The 16,609-nt window shown below is 37.0% G+C and overlaps 1 pseudogene; it reads left to right on the forward strand.

Moving 5' to 3' along the window:
* Positions 1-525: 525 nt before the first annotated feature.
* LOC130865072 (ADP/ATP translocase 2-like) lies at positions 526-1,412 on the forward strand (annotated as a pseudogene).
* Positions 1,413-16,609: the final 15,197 nt, after the last annotated feature.

The raw sequence follows: 16,609 nt of genomic DNA on the forward strand, positions 1-16,609 counted from the left end.
TTTACCATATTTTCTTAATGCCCTGTAATTGTACAATACCAGCATGCCCGCTTTATAAAACTAGTATTCTAAAAATGTCTTCTAGGTTATCAAATTTCTTAATGGGAATGCTGCTGACTGACTGCTACCTGACTGTTTTAGGTTAGCTACCATAAAGACAAAAAAAAAAAATAAGATAATGACTATAAATCACAGACCACACTGCTAACCACTCTAAAGATCATTGTATTCTAGTTACAGACCAAATATGATTTGGTTCTCTGTAAACCCCAGTGTTGCATTATCTGTTTTGAATAGTAAATGATAATCTCAAAAAATGGGCAAATGTCTGGGTTCTTGCTCTATAGTCCTTATGCATATAAAGTAATCAGAGCAGCCTGAAGGAAAATAGATGCCCATCGACCAAAAACTGGATAGAAAATTGTTGGTACATTGAATTAATAGAGTACATCTCAGTGGTAAGTCAAAGCCGGTTGTCAAGCCTGTCCCATTCCGCACTCCTCTGTCTTTTCTTTCTCTTTCAACATGATAGATGCCACTGTGTCCTTCGCCAAGGACTTCTTGGCAGGTGGAGTGGCCGTGGCCATCTCCAAGACGGCAGTAGCGCCCATCGAGCTGGTCAAGCTGCTGCTGCAGGTGCTGCATGCCAGCAGGCAAATCACGGCAGATAAGCAATACAAGGGCATTATAGACTGCGTGGTTCGTATCTCCAAGGAACAGGGAGTCCTGTCCCTTCTGGAGTGGTAACCTGGCCAATGTCATCAGATACTTCCCCACCCAGGCTCTCAACTTTGCCTACAAAGATAAATACAAGCTGATCTTTTTGGGTGGTGTGGACAAGAGGACCCAGTTTTGGCACTACTTTGCAGGGAACCTGGCATCAGGTGGTGCCGCTGGGGCCACATCCTTGTGCTTTGTGTACCCCCTTGATTTTGCCCGTACACGTCTAGCAGCTGATGTGGACAAAGCTGGAGCTGAAAGAGAATTCAAAGGCCTTGGTGACTGCCTGGTTAAGATCTACAAATCTGATGGGATCAGGGGCCAGTACCAAGGCTTTAATGTGTCAGTCCAGGGCATTATCATCTACCGAACTGCCTACTTTGGCATCTATGACACTGCAAAGGGAATGCTTCCAGATCCCAAGAACACTCACATCTTCATCAGCACAGTCTGTCACTGCTGTCGCTGGCCTGACTTCCTATCCCTTTGACAAGGTTCACCGTTGTATGATGATGCAGTCAGGATGCAAAGGAACTGACATCATGTATACAGGCACGATCGACTGCTGGAGGAAGATTGCTTGTGACGAAGGAAGCAAAGCCTTTTTCAAGGGTGCATGGTCCAACGTTCTCAGGGGCATGGGTGGTGCCTTTGTGCTTGTCTTGTATGATGAGATCAAGAAGTACACATAATTGTAGGTGTTCTCCCCGAGAACACTCATGTTGTATAATACACCATATCTTGAACATTCTGGACAGATTCTCTGGGCTTGTCTGTTTTATCAATGGCAACTATTTACCAGTTGAAAAGTGGAAAGCAATAATATTCATCTGACCAGTTTTCTCTTAAAGCCGTTTCCATAGTGACAATAAGGATGAGACTCAATTATATTTTTTATTTCAGTCACTCCTGATTATAAAAATTGAAGAAGTAAAAAATATCTAAAGAAAAAAAAAGTTAAATCTTGAAATTTGCAGGCAAATGAATGAAACTAGAAAAATCCACCCCGAGTGAGTAACCCATAACAAGATGATGAGGATGGTATATACCCAAGTAAACACAAAGTATAAAGCAAAAAATAGGGAATCTATAGCCCACAACTCCATATAAGCTAAGTAATAAGGGGAACATTAAAGGAAACAAACATTCATCCCATTGAGAAAGGTAAAAAGCAAGATCTCCTCAGAAAATTAGGAAAGTTTGTGTCAGGAGGAAGGAATTGCAGAAGGGGAGGAGGAGGAAGAGAGGAAAGGAAAGGAGAGAACTTGAAGGAACAGGATTTTCAACATTGGTGATGGACAGAATCAGAGAGCAAGGAAAAGGGTACTTTGATTGAGGAGGGAATCATTATGGGACTAGCAGAAATATGGAATAGGAGAAATTTTCAAGAATCCACATGGATAACCCCAGTGAAGACCCTAAACAATAGTGGAGAGTGTGCTTGAAGAGCCCTTGCCTAGTAGTCAGATTGATGACTATCTAAAATATCATCATATAACAGACATTCAGCAACTGGTGGAAGCTGATGCAGAGATCCACATTCAATCACAGGGCTGAGCACCCAAAGCAAACTTGAAGTTTTGGAGGAGTGAGAATACGTGCAAGGAGACCAAGGCTGTAATGGGAGTACCCACTAGAACAGCTTACCTTAGCTAATGGGAGCCTGACGACTCTGGCATGACAGTGAGGAAACCAACATAGTACCAAGTAGGCGCTCAGAATATGGGCGACAGTGTTTGGCTGGGACAGACTGTGGGCCACTGTCAGTGGGATAAGATTAAACCCTAGTGTTTGTTCTGGCCTTAGAGAACCTATTCTTTGGAAGGCTAACTAGACATAGTAGGAACAAATTAAACATAAAACAATACAATGAAACTATAGCATGCTTATGTGAAAAAAATATATGCCTAATAAAATTGCTTGTGTTATTGATGAGTCTTTTAATATACCAAGTGAAGCATACTTAAAGCAAAGGAGAACCTTTACATGTAACTTATTGCAAGTTAAATGTGATTTTGCTTTTAAGTAAGTGCAAGTTGTACACAGAAAAAAATGAGTACAAAAATTTTAATTTTTACTAGATTTTATTTATTTCATGGGAAATGATTAAAGTTACATAGTTTTTACTCTTTGTAATTGTGTTGCTGTTAATACTTCATGTCAAAGAATGAGAGGGGCGGGCTGACTAAGAAAATGGGCCTGTTCATTTAAACCATATATTAAGGCAATTGTAGATCATAGCCCAGCTTGTATTAAGATATTAAGAATTAGCTGGTTGATCTTCAGTTTCTAGAGATGAACATTCAGAATGAAATCACTATTCATTACATGAAAAATGTAAGGATTAAACTTAGATTTTATATATATATATATGTATATATATATATATATATGTATATATATACCAACCTTTTCCTGAATAGATTTTAATCATAAAGCTTGTCAAGCAGAGAACAAGGATGGCAATTTATGTCTCTATAATCAAATCAATAAAATATAATTAAATGGCTGTGTGTATTAAAAACTCAAGTACAGGGTATGAAATATTCCTTTATGCTGTGTGAATAAATGTCATTGTGATTGATTTAATAAAGATTCTGACAGGATTGTATATAAGCAGAGTAAAGTTAAGCTGAAGAACCAGAAAAAGAAGTATTTGGAAAAATGAGAGGAGTCTCATTATCATTAGAAGCAGTGGGAAGAAAATGTACTTTCTATTCTGAGAAAAGTTACCAATTTATATGATAGCACACATAAGATGTATGATTAATTTAAAATGTCCAAGTTAGCTAGTAATAAGCCTGAGTTATTGGCTGAATGTTTGTAATTAATGATAATTTTCAATGTGGTTATTATGAAACTGTATTTTGGTACACAAATCTCTGACTTCTAATGGTATTCTTACTTGGGCCACTAATTACTATATAACAAGTAAAAATATACTCAAAAGATTCTAAGCAATCAAAAAATGGAGTCAAATATGGATTCTGAATAACTACATTTGCTCATCTAAAACCAATGCTCATCGCAAAGAGAGTAATAGCTCTTTAAGAAAAGGATTCTGGGCTGGTTTCTGGTGACTACCAAGAGTATGGTTCCATAAAGTAACCCTCCATTCAAATACTTAATAAGATTTCTTAACTGAGGACTATATGCTGCTCAGTGTAAGCATAGACACAATAATGTCCCAGAGGTCCAGTGGTAATTATGGTTCCCTGATACCTCAGCCATGAATCTAGTCCCTCAGGAAACCAAGGGCAAGGAACCAGTCACCAATACCTTGCAACAACACATGCTGTATTCCGAGCAGTGGTAAACTACAACTAACACAGTAGTTTAAGACTGTTCTCGTTGATTAAAGAACCAATCAGGCATTTAGTAAGAAAGATCAGGAAAAAAAAACCTCTAAACAGACAGCTATGTGTTTATAAATATGCATGTACCAGTGTCTCTACATTTCTCTCTTTTTTTTAGTTCTTTATGTTTATTATTAAATTAAATGAGATAATATTTGAGTCATTGATAAGTTGGGATTCATGTAATTGCTTACTTTTATTTATTTTTTATTCATTTTACATTCTAAACACAGTTCTTTACCCACTTCCCTTACCACAGGCTTGCCTCCCCACAGCCCATCATTCAACAATTCCTAACGAAAGTAAGGCCTCCCATTGCCAGTTAACATAACCTGGAACATTGAAGTTAGGCATTTCCGAGTCCCTACCAAATGAAGGCTGAGTCACCCATGCCAAATTATGGAATTGTCTCCAAAATTTAGATCTAGCACCAGAAATAGTTCCTAATCCACCTGCTATGGGCCCCTCAAAGATAGTAAGCTACACAGCTATCTTTCTACATGGAGATGGATTAGACCAGTAGAATACAGGCTTCCCAGATGTTCCTTTACTGTTCATGATTTCCCATAAACTTGGTTCTGCTCTCTGTAGGTTTCCATCTCATGCCCTCCTCCTTTGGCATTTTTTTTTAACTTATTTATTTATTTTTATTCTTTTTTAATTAAAATTTCCACCTGCTCCCCATTTCCCATTTCCCTCCCCTCCTCCCAAATATTGCCCTCCCCCCACTTCCCTCCCCCTATCCCCACTCCTCTTCTCCTCCCCCCACTCCATTCCCCCTCCCTCTCGATACTGAAGAGCAGTCCAAATTCCCTGCCCTGCGGGAGGACCAAGGTCCTTCTATCTACGTCCAGAAAGGTGAGCGTCCAAACAGGCTAAGCTCCCACAAAGCCAGTTCATGTATTAGGATCGAAACCTAGTGCCATTGTCCTTGGCTTCTCATCAGTCTTCATTGACCGCCATGCTCAGAGAGTCCGGAATCAACCCATGCTTATTCAGTCCCAGACCAGCTGGCCTTGGTGGGCTCCCAATAAATCAGTTCCACTGTCACAGTGGGTGGGTGCATCCCTCGTGGTCCTGATTTTTTGCTCATGTTCTCCCTCCTTCTGCTCCTCATTTGGACCTTAAGAGCTCACCTGTCAGAATGGCTAAAATCAAGAACACCAATGATAGCCTTTGCTGGAGAGGTTGTGGAGAAAGAGGCACACTCATTCATTGCTGGTGGGAATGCAAACTTGTGCAACCACTTTGGAAATCAGTGTGGCGATTTCTCAGGAAATTTGGGATCAACCTACCCCAAGATCCAGTAATACCACTATTGGGAATATACCCAAGAGATGCCACATCAAATGACAAAAGTATCTGTTCAACTATGTTCATAGCAGCATTGTTTGTAATAGCCAAAACCTGGAAACAACCTAGATGCCCTTCAATGGAGGAATGGATGAAGAAAGTGTGGAATATATACATATTAGAGTACTACTCAGCAGTAAAAAACAATGACTTCTCGAATTTTGCGTGCAAATGGATGGAAATAGAAAACACTATCCTGAGTGAGGTATCCCAGACTCAAAAAGAGGAACATGGGATGTACTCACTCATAATCGGTTTCTAGCCATAAAATAAAAGACATTAAGCATATAATGTGTGATCCTATAGAAGCTAAATAAGAAAGTGAACCCAAAGAAAATCATATAGTCATCCGCATGGAGAGGGGGAAGTAGACAAGATTGCAGGGCAAAAACTGGGAACTTGCGGGTGAGGTGGCATGGGGCAAAGGAGAAATGGGATGAGAAATATGAGAAGGGGAGGATGGGAGGAGCTCGGAGGATTGGGATGGTTGGGATATAGGAAGGATGGATACGGGAGCAGCGAAGTATATATCCTATCTAAGGGAGCCATCTTAGGGTTGGCAAGAGACTTGACTCTTGAGGGGTTCGCAGGTGTCCAGGAATATGTCCCCAGCTGGTACCTTGGGCAACTAAGGAGAGGGAACCTGAAATGACCCTATCCTATACTGATGAATATCTTGCATATCACCTTAGAACCTTCATCTGGCGATGGATCGAGGTAGAGACAGAGTCTCAATTTGGAGCAACGGTCTGAGCTCCTTTGGCATTTAGGTGTTTCCTCATATCATTGAAAATTGCTTCTTCTACCCTAGCATAAGTACTATATGCAAACGTCCCATATCATTGTATGCAAGATCCAGTCATGTATTGGTTCTGACCTGACTTTTAAAGGCCCAAATATACTTTTACATTTGATGATGGCATTTTGAAAATGCAGAAAATCAAACAGTACATGTCTAGCTTCTGGGTTTGTTACTCCTATTTGTACAGCCTTAGTACAAAAGTGTTCTCTCTTGCCCAGCTTAACCCTGGTATGTGATTCAATTCTTTCCTGGTTACTGAATCCTGTTCCTAATAAATGGTGAGTGCAAGACATAAAAGACTATTGCTTGCATAGTTTCCTTTAGATCACTCATGCCTATAGGTTGCCAATTATATTATTTGACTACCATAGGATATTTTGTGTCAGATGGCTTCTTAGAGGAGATGACAGGTTAGGCAGTTAAAACTACAGGCATTCAAAGTCTGAATCTCTAGTCCTCTGTGCTGTTCTAGTCCCCTCATTTATTCATTTAGCTCTTGTTCCTTATCCTGTACATATGACTCCAAGGTATGAAATTTATCCAGTAAAGATATTGTCTCATCCTTGGATATTATTTTGATGCAGTGCATATTGCCTTCAAAAAGAGATAGTTTATCTGATAACCTATCATAACTTTTCAGCAGATTTTGATTGTTAAGTTCAACAGTATGAATTCTTTCAGATAATTTCTCAGTACCATAGATTGGATTTTGTCTGTTTAGACAATGTTATCATTTTCACTAGTGTTAATGTTTTCAACAACCTCTTCATTTTTAGTCTATAAAGAATGCATCTTTTATACAAGTGACTCATCCTTGACTCTGTTTTCAAAACATTTTCTTAGAGATATAATTTGAAAAACATAGCTAATTCCCAAAACCAAATAAATGGATGTATAAGAAAAATCACATACACCTTGCAGAATACCATCTCTAGTATAAGCATACTTGTTATTAAATTCCAGAATAGTAATATTGTTAATATGTATATAACTTTCAAATTTTACAATTTACTAACCTGAACTAAGATGAATTGAAGTAGGTGTAATAATCTTTATTAGCCAGCAGGTGTCCACAGTTGCAGCACCCTAGCAGGCAGACTGAGAAGCCAGAGCTCCTGCGATTCCTTCAGCGCTCCTTCAGAGCTACTGGTTCATTTCTCCCTCACATCTAAATATGTGCTGTGACAGAAACAACAAAATTTTAAGTGGATGACAGGAAAAATGTTATTTAATTTAGGCACTTATTTCCATTATCAAAAGAGAGAACCATCCTGTGGTAACTAGTGTACGATCTTATATCCAGCTATTTATCCTTCTGTCCCGGCTATTTCCATCGAAGCCTCCCTGTCTGCCTGCTATGGCTGATTGTGATTCTGTGCTTACAGTTGCCTTTTGTTGGTATGACATTGAGAAATTCCAAGCTAGATTCCATAAACAGAATGAGTAGGGAATCTGACACTTGAAATTTTCAAGGAGAGACAGGTGGCTATGCGAGAATATTGCCCGATACAGCCATTATCTTTGGAGGATCTCTGATTGTCAGTTGCTCAGTACATCTGTGAATTCTGACAGGTATTAATTCACAAGGTTAATCTTCCTGGCAGTTTATGCAGAACCAAGATTGAGTCAGAAATTGCAGATATAAGATTGAAGCAGTGGTTTCAGAGACACAAATACATTTCCTGTATCGTAAACAGGAGCAGGCGACTCTTAGCGGAAAAATGAAAAATCCCACAAATTCCTTGCCTTTCCTAGGTTTCTAGTCCCTCTGTCTCCTGCAATTGTCTGAAACAGAATTCTTTGTCTACAGTTGTTTATAGACAAGCTTTTAATAAATACAGCTAAAAGCTAGATGTTAACCAGCAGCCTGACTGGCAAAATGCTTCAGTACAGACATTTTTATTTTATCTGAAGGCCTCCAATTGGAGGAAACCATACATTCAAGAGGAGATGTATTAGGAACCACCAAGGACCGTGATCTAAAACCAAGGAATGGGAAGCATTAGTCTGAAATTTACATAGAGATCTCCATCAGAGCTTTGGATTCATCTGTGTTTCCCTCCTCCCTGCGTGCTGTAAAATATTCAGGGTAATTGAAAGAGGAACGCACGAGAAAATCTTTTTTTCTTTATACATACCTATCCATGTTCTGACTCCCTCTCCTCCTCCCATTCCCTCAAAATCTGCCCCACACCCATCCAGTCCTTAAAGAGGGTAGGGCACATTGCTTTTGGGAAGATCCAAAGCCCTCTCTATTATCTCTAGGGTGATTAAGGTATCCATCCAAAGGAATACATTGACATGCAGTAGGAATAAATCCTGGTGCCACTACAGTGGCTCCTCAGTCCACCTCAGTCACGCAACTGTCAACCACAACCAGAGGGACTAGTTTGGTCCTATGCTTGTTCCTTTTCAGTTCGCCTGAGTTTCTAGCCCTCAATAAGCAGGGTAAATAAGTGGAAATAAGGAGAAATTATTTATAATCTGACCTCTGCCTACAGTGATCACTAGAGGATACTCTCTAATATTCCTGGTTGGCTGAGTGAGTTTCAGGCTGCTTTTTCCTATATTCTAGCTGTATACATGAAAGTGTGCATTCCTTTCTGAACATTTCTGATTATGACTCTGGGCTGTCAATTACATCAGACTGGTGACTGTTTTTTATCTGTTTTTGTCAGTTCTTCTGTGTGTTTTTTTTAGCTGAATTATTATTATAAAGCACTATATGTATAATACATAAAACAAATATATTTATGTATAATATATAATTATAATACCTATTTAGTTGAATATAATGTATAATATATTCGTATTTTCAAAGTCATGCCTCATAGGTCTGAAGAAAGAAATACTGATTTCAAGCCTTTTTTCAAAAAGACCCAACTGGAATATAATAACTTAGTGTGCTAAAGATAAAGAAATAAAATAAGATCAAATGATTTCATTAGGAAAGTTTTATATATACATGTATATATATTCATGTTATCAACAATTATGTGTTTTTGTTTATAAGGTCTTATATCCAATCTCAGAGGTACTTTGCATTTGCTCTATTTGTTTTTCTTTCTCAAATGTAATTTCTATTCATATAATATATTCTTTAAATTATTCTACAAATGTTTCTGGGAAAAATCCACCACATTCCCAATTCTCAAACTATTCTCCAATTTCCAAAATCACCATTACATCTAAGGATTATTTCCTTTTTCTCTCTTTAATAACAACTGAGTTCATTTATGGCATTTGTCTGTCATTCAGTATGAATCCACCTAGTAGAACCTTAGTAGTTCATTTTGGCAAATTCCTTTGAAAAGATATCTGATGTTCTTTTCACTGATCTCATTAAATCAAAGAACCACTCTAATAAAGATCGGGCCTCATTTGTCCCGCCATTAGGCACAATGGGGTTTCTGAATCTTGATATATTATAAGAAATAAACATTTTGTTCTATCAGTTGGAATTCATGAGTTTACATGTGCTTATACTGAAGAAACCAGAGAAACAAATCTGTTCCACCTAGTCTTATTCCTTCAAAGGTATAAGCCAAGATGCTTTGATGTAAGGTATAGTTACAGGACATTTTGCCAAGGCAAAAACGTATTGTTACCTAGAGTGTGGTTACTTCTTATTTGGAGATTTGTGGAGGAAATTACTTTGTTTGGTCTTTGTATCATGGCAAGGAAGTCTTGCCTTTCCCCACCATTTTGGACTGAGGTACTTTAAAAACTTTGTATAATAAACTTGGGTCATATAATAATATTCACTGGATGCCCTTCAAAATGTATAAATTTTCTCTTGAAAAATATATCTTAATCCTAATCCCTAAGGACAAATAGGTTGGTCAGTACCCTAAATAATGGCTGTTTGGAAGTGAAGCTTCTGTATGGAGGTATAACCTGATGGACACCGCAAGTCAAGAATACCACAGGTGTAAGTAAAAAATAAGCACTTTGGAAGTATGTAAAAATGAACATGGGTTGAATAACTTGGGACTATAATTGTAAATAAATTTGTAAATATGGGGGCTGAAAATCAGTAATCAACTGACTTGTATTTGCTTGGAGATATTTTCAGAGATAGAGGAGGTAAGTTGGAGTAGTGGCAAGAACAGAAATCTTTAGAATTTGTAAAGCACCTCTCCCTTAAGTTTCCAAGCATGGTACCTTGGACACAGAAAAATTTAGGTGAAAATCCAAGACGATAATAACAAATATAGGCTTGGAAGGATCACAAAAGATTCTTTTAATTTGTGAGTGATTATAAGGGATTGTTCTCTCTGAAATGGTTAGAAGTGAGAAAAGACACTCCAATCCTCCACAGAAGCTGCTAGATGAGGAAGCATTACAGGACTGTGTGATTATGATCAGCCTGAGTATGGTGAGCTATAGGAAGAAGCTGCTAAGTAACACAATGAGGAGTTTTCAGCTCCTTTGCTTCTGGTGTGGAATGCTGAGAGTTAAAAACCTGGTGGAGAAATTAAGCAGGAGCTTAAAAGTTTGAGGGACTTAGCAATATCACTGTCACAGAATTAGGAAACTCTCTATATCTCCTCTTATCAGAAAAGCACTCCTCTTCCTCCACAAGGGCTGGTATCGATCCACGCATGGTAAAGAGACCTCCTGGAGTACTGCAAGCACTCAGAATTTTGTGTATCTCTCAAGCAAGATAGTTTCAGAGAAGGGACAATAAGAGAAGAAGAAGCAAAAGGCTTTGAAATGTTATTAGTAATAGAGCAAAGGGTTGCACAGGATAAATAATAGATTAAGTAACCTGAGCCCATTCAAACATCTCAAAAAATTAAATGCAAACTGAGTTTAGTATGGCCCAAATATCCTGTTATGCAAATGCTGCTAGAGTATAGTAATTTAGAAGCTTTGCTTCTAGGGAAATGGAAACAAATGTACAAAGCTTGCTGTCAAAATAGACTATCTATTGTGGAAAACCAAATCGCAGAGCTCCTGCATTCACTACATATGCTTCATGTCCTGGGACTGCATGATAATGTTAGAATATCAGGTTTTTTCATATGTATATACTAGAAATAGATTCATTTTTTCATATTTTAAATTATAAGTTCATGGACAGAGCCCTCTATGAATCTGTGCATTTTATAAACATAAAAACAGAAAATAACATATGGAATAATTTTTAGAGTAGACACATGTTGGGGGACTGTGGAACCCCAATCCCTGAATTTCCTATAAACAGCTTGTTTTTCCTGTGTTTGCAGCTATTTTGAGCAAGGCAACCTTATTTCCTGTATTTGCAGGTGCTCTGAGCACGAGATCCTCAGGAGTTTCTGATGGCAGGGTAGTGAGTTTCTGCTGGAATTGTAGAATAAAATCCTGAGAGTTATGGCATGGATATTGGTTAGGGAATGCACTGTATAAGCTCCCCTGGAACACAGTAAGTTTGGTGTTCTTGATTCAAGTTGATATTCTTGGCATTCTTGTTTCACAGATGATCCATGTCTCTGTCTCTGTGTGTATGTGTGTATTTCAATCTCCAGCCCATTTCCCAGCATTTGAACTGAACAGTAGCACATAGCATGTAGAGCACAGAACAGACACAGTGCTTTACAGGCAGAGATGTTTCTTTTATGTAACTATTTACTACTTTCTTTCCTTTGATTTTATTTTTTGTATTCCCACAGTTTCAAAATTTGTTGTCTGCCTGTTGAAATAAAACATTAGATCACTACAATGTCTTTGGTGCTTTTATGTAATCTACATGTACACAAAATAAGAGCAACAGTTAGGAGTCTCCCGTACATAACACCTCAAAATTAAAATTAGGATTTACAGTTCCTCTTAAAAAATCTTTTAAAAATTTCTATAATCTTAGGATCTGGGAGTCAGTCTCTTAAACCATTACTATTGCTCTAAATTCTACTTTTGATCATCTTAATATGGTAAGGTCAAAATCACAACTAATAGGACTACAACGTATCAAGGTAAAATGCATGATTTCTCCATGTACTTCAAATGTCATATTTTACCAACATTTAGGCCTTAGATTTTATTACAGGTTTGGTACCAATAATGTCTGAACTTCACTCTAATATTTTTCACTAATGCACATATATATTATTGACAGGAAGAAAAATTTGCCAAATCCAACCTTCAAGCCTACACCAAATGATTAGGGAGATAGTGGTAACAGAAACAGAAACTTCATCGGCACCCTCTCTAAACAAATATAATTTCTAACAGTGTTCTAAATATTTATTCCTAAACCCATAGGAGACAATGGCTCTAACTTCCAGAAAAAGAGAAAACATGATTATACAGCATTTCTACACATTTCCACAACTGCTTAAATATCAAACAACTTACATATTTGGTCAGAGAGTAGCTGACAAATCCAAAAGCTCTCCACTATTCTTCGCTTAGAAAATCTTTGATGCAATGTCCACACAGAATTTATGTACCAAGGACAGAGTATCTGCTGGGAAGACAGTGTCTTCTAATTAGGATAAGGTAATAAGAAGCAGAATTTCAGAAGTCTAAAAGTCAATTAAAATTCAATGAAAGCAAAGAAACAATGAAAACTGCTTAGCAAAACATCATCCCATATTGAAATGTTAATAGAAATGGAAGACTTTCTAAAATTAACACAATTAGCAGAAAAGCCACTGACAAATACTGAAGGCTAAGATAGAAAGAATCAATTTCTACCGTACAGTAGGATTTTGTTTTAGAAAAGGTCAATGGAAAATTGGTTATACAAAATCACAAAAATGTGTATACAGTGTGGAATACTGATGTATACAATTGTATGTGCAAAATTAAATAGAATAATTTTATTATGCAATTTAATTTATTTTGACATTTTTTAGTATAAATATTGTTTTAAAGGAAGGAGCAGAAATAAGTGTGAAATAATGGAAATAAAGAACTCATGTATAAAATTCTAAACGAAATTAAGAAAGTGTATACATACATGCATACATATGTATAAATATAACTATGCATACTCAATCTCATACATATACACATATGTAAACTTATATGAATATTTGAAAGTAATTGAGATGCTTCATAATATATTAGGAGAGATATTATAAAACTTAACTCCTTATATTATGAAGGGATATCAGCTTATTATCATTCAGGTCTAAGTAGTGTGTTATTTCATTTGTTTATTGAACAAAAGATAGCTTTATGTTAGAAACTGGAGATTCATAGACCATTTCAAAAATATGCTTACAACTGTCAATATGGTGGAAAAGAAAACCTGTTTTGGAAGTTCCTAAATACATTCATCATGAAAGAATAGGAATTTGTCTGCTAATATTTAGAATTAAAAAGGAATTGATGACTTGTGCTATAATTGCAGGTTAATTTTCAAATTAGCATGACCAAAAATTTTCAGTCTCATTAGCTACATGCCCAAAAGAGAAAATAGTTAGAAGTCTTTAGATATATTTTTGTCATAGTGGCCAAAAAATCAGCAGAAAAATCAAATAAATATTTTTATTAAGACTATGTTATGGAAGGCATAACACATACTGCCTTTATGGCTAGGAAACTAATAATAAAATGATGACAGAGTCACATGAATAATTGCTTTTATTCTTCAGAGTAAAATAGAAAAAAACTGATTCCAGATTAAATATTCATTTACTCATATATCTGAGCAACACTTGACCCACATTAAAGATATTCCTTTGGCACTAGTTGGAGAATAACATAATGAAAATAACATAATGATGTGAAGGTCTTTTATAGAAAATAAAGGATCTGTGGTATTATATTCTGACATTTCATGTCTTTAAAACCTGAATGAAATCCATGTACATTTATATTGAAAGGATGGCAGAAATATTGCAACTGATTCAAATGGAGGTTGCTGATTCCAAAGTAGCAGTGTTTTCCAGTCTCAACATTACTAGCAGATATAGGTATTCAGAGTCTAAGATGGAAGATACAAGATAAGATATGCACTTGGTCAAAGGACACAAAGACAACACAGAGAATAACAAAAATATCTGTTGTGTTAATTATTTGAAAAGGTAGTATGTAATACCTTGCTGCCATGATCAATAAGTATTTGATTTCCAACAAAGGTCAAGCTGTCTGTTTCCTAAATAAAAAAGAGCATACAAGGGAAAAAATCATGTACAAGAGTTTTATGGCCAAAACAAAAAGACTATGCCACCAAGAAAGAAATGTAGAACCTGTGAGAACCTAAAAGGCAATAGCATGAAAAGAAGTATATTTCCTATTCTATACATTATTCAACCACAAGTCTTTGGTGACAGGTAGGGTTGTGCCTTCATATATTACTGCATAATATTTTCAATGACTCTAAGTTTTCATGAAAAACTGCAATGTCATAACCATTTCCACTATGGATCACTGAGAAAAGAGGAAAGAGAATGTCAGATGCTAAAATTTGAAGTGAATTATTTCTTTTCAGATACTGCAGTGTTTCAAGACTGAGACAGTGGTGTCAAAAGTTTAAAGAGAAGCAGAGGTTTCAGAAGCAGCAATCAACTTGCTGCACAGAAAACCATAGCGGGTGACTCAGAACTGTAATACTGGGAATAAACCAGTACCTGACTTTGCTAATGTTCGTGGGCTTAGTCTCATATAGAAGTCAATAGCAGTCTGCCATGTCTGGGTCAATGTAAGTCGCATTTTGGTTATAAACATGAGCAGCAGAGAGCTGGCATATAGGCAGAGTCTCACTAGTAAGGACCCTCTATGCTGAAAGTGTAATTAGCTCTGTTTGTCTCTGAATGAAGGAGTGTGTGCATTCAAATTGTTCATTCCACCAATAGGAACAAATCCTGTGGTTACCTTGGTGATCTCGATCGGAACTGCTGACTTATTTCTCCCTCCCATCTAACTGCATTTGGTCCAGCAGAAAAAAATGAAAGTGAAAGTGGATGACAGGAAAAAATGTAGTTTACCTGGGACCAGAATCCAATTATCAAAAAAGGAAAACATCGCAGGTAACTGGGAGATGATCATACATCTCACTCTTTGGGTCTGTATCCTACTTATTTGCCTGAAATTTCCCGTTTCTGACTGCCGATGGCTGAATGGGATTCTGTGCTGCCAATTGCAGCTTACTGGTATCACATTCAGAAATGCATTGTCAGAGTCCCTAAATACACTGATTGGGGAATCTGCCACTTGAAATTTTAAGATTCCCAGGTGCCTGAGGACATTTCCTGACATTGCAATTATCTCACTGGGGCGTCCAGTGACGCATATAACCAGTACATCCCCGTGTGTTATCAGGTATTGGTTCCCACAGTAAATCTGCCGTGCAGAAAATTCAAAATCCAAGACTAACCCAGGAATCACAGATATTAAGGAGGAAGCGATAGCTTCAGAAACTCAAGCACATTTTCTGCACTGCGAAAAGGAACAGGTGACTCTTAGCAGAAGCATGGAAAATCAAAACATATCTTTTTTTCTCCTTTTTCCCCGATTTTCCTTTTGCTTCTGTCTCCTTGAGGTCTCTGGGACAGATTTTCTTCTCTGTGGTTTTTTACCGTCAGGAGCCTGACTAAAGTCTAGCTGACTTTAGTCAGGAGCCTGACAAGTAAAACCTGTCTGTGCAGACATTTTTATGCTACCTACGAACCAATAAGGAGAGAGATCTCATATCAAGGATTGGAAAGCAAGAACTGCATTTAACTCGATGATGTCATCAAGAGCTGATGATTCATCTGTCTCTCCCCCTCCTTCCTGTGTGTTGTAAAAAGAAGCAGAGCAATTGAAATGGGTATGCAGGATAAAATTCAATTTTTCCTGTGTTTTGCCTCTAGTTAACAGCAGACAAAACTCACTAAGTATGGCAGGTTGTCTGAGTGACCTTGCATCTGCTTTTGCCTCGAATCTAGCAATATGCACGGAAGCCTCCATTCCTGTCTGGAGATTCCTGATTTTACTCTTCATCTCAGTGCTTCTGATTCTTTGTGATCTGTTTTTGTCTGTTTTTATGTGTGTTTTTTACGTCGTCAAATTATAAATAAATGTTACAAATAATACAATTAATATGTGTTACATATAATTATAACATATAATTAAAAATTTCCATTTACTCGAATCATGATTACATAATATACTTAAGTCCATAGGAGTGCTGTACAAGGAGATGGGTGGATTGTAGAAAGAAATGTTGACTTCATGCCCTCTTCTCAATAAACCCAAACATAATATATTATTCCACAGTGTCTTAGTGATAAAGAAATGAATTCAATTTAATTGAGTGAAGGAAAAAAGTTCAGATATCTTTATTCTTAACATTTGTGTTTTCTGCTTAATGCCTTATAGATGTTTTCACAGTTACCTTTTCACAAAATGGTCTTCATATTTTTGTTCCTCACATGCAATTAATATACATATAGTACCCTCTAAA

Source organism: Chionomys nivalis, chromosome 23, assembly GCF_950005125.1.
Source record: "Chionomys nivalis chromosome 23, mChiNiv1.1, whole genome shotgun sequence".
Taxonomy (NCBI): domain Eukaryota; kingdom Metazoa; phylum Chordata; class Mammalia; order Rodentia; family Cricetidae; genus Chionomys; species Chionomys nivalis.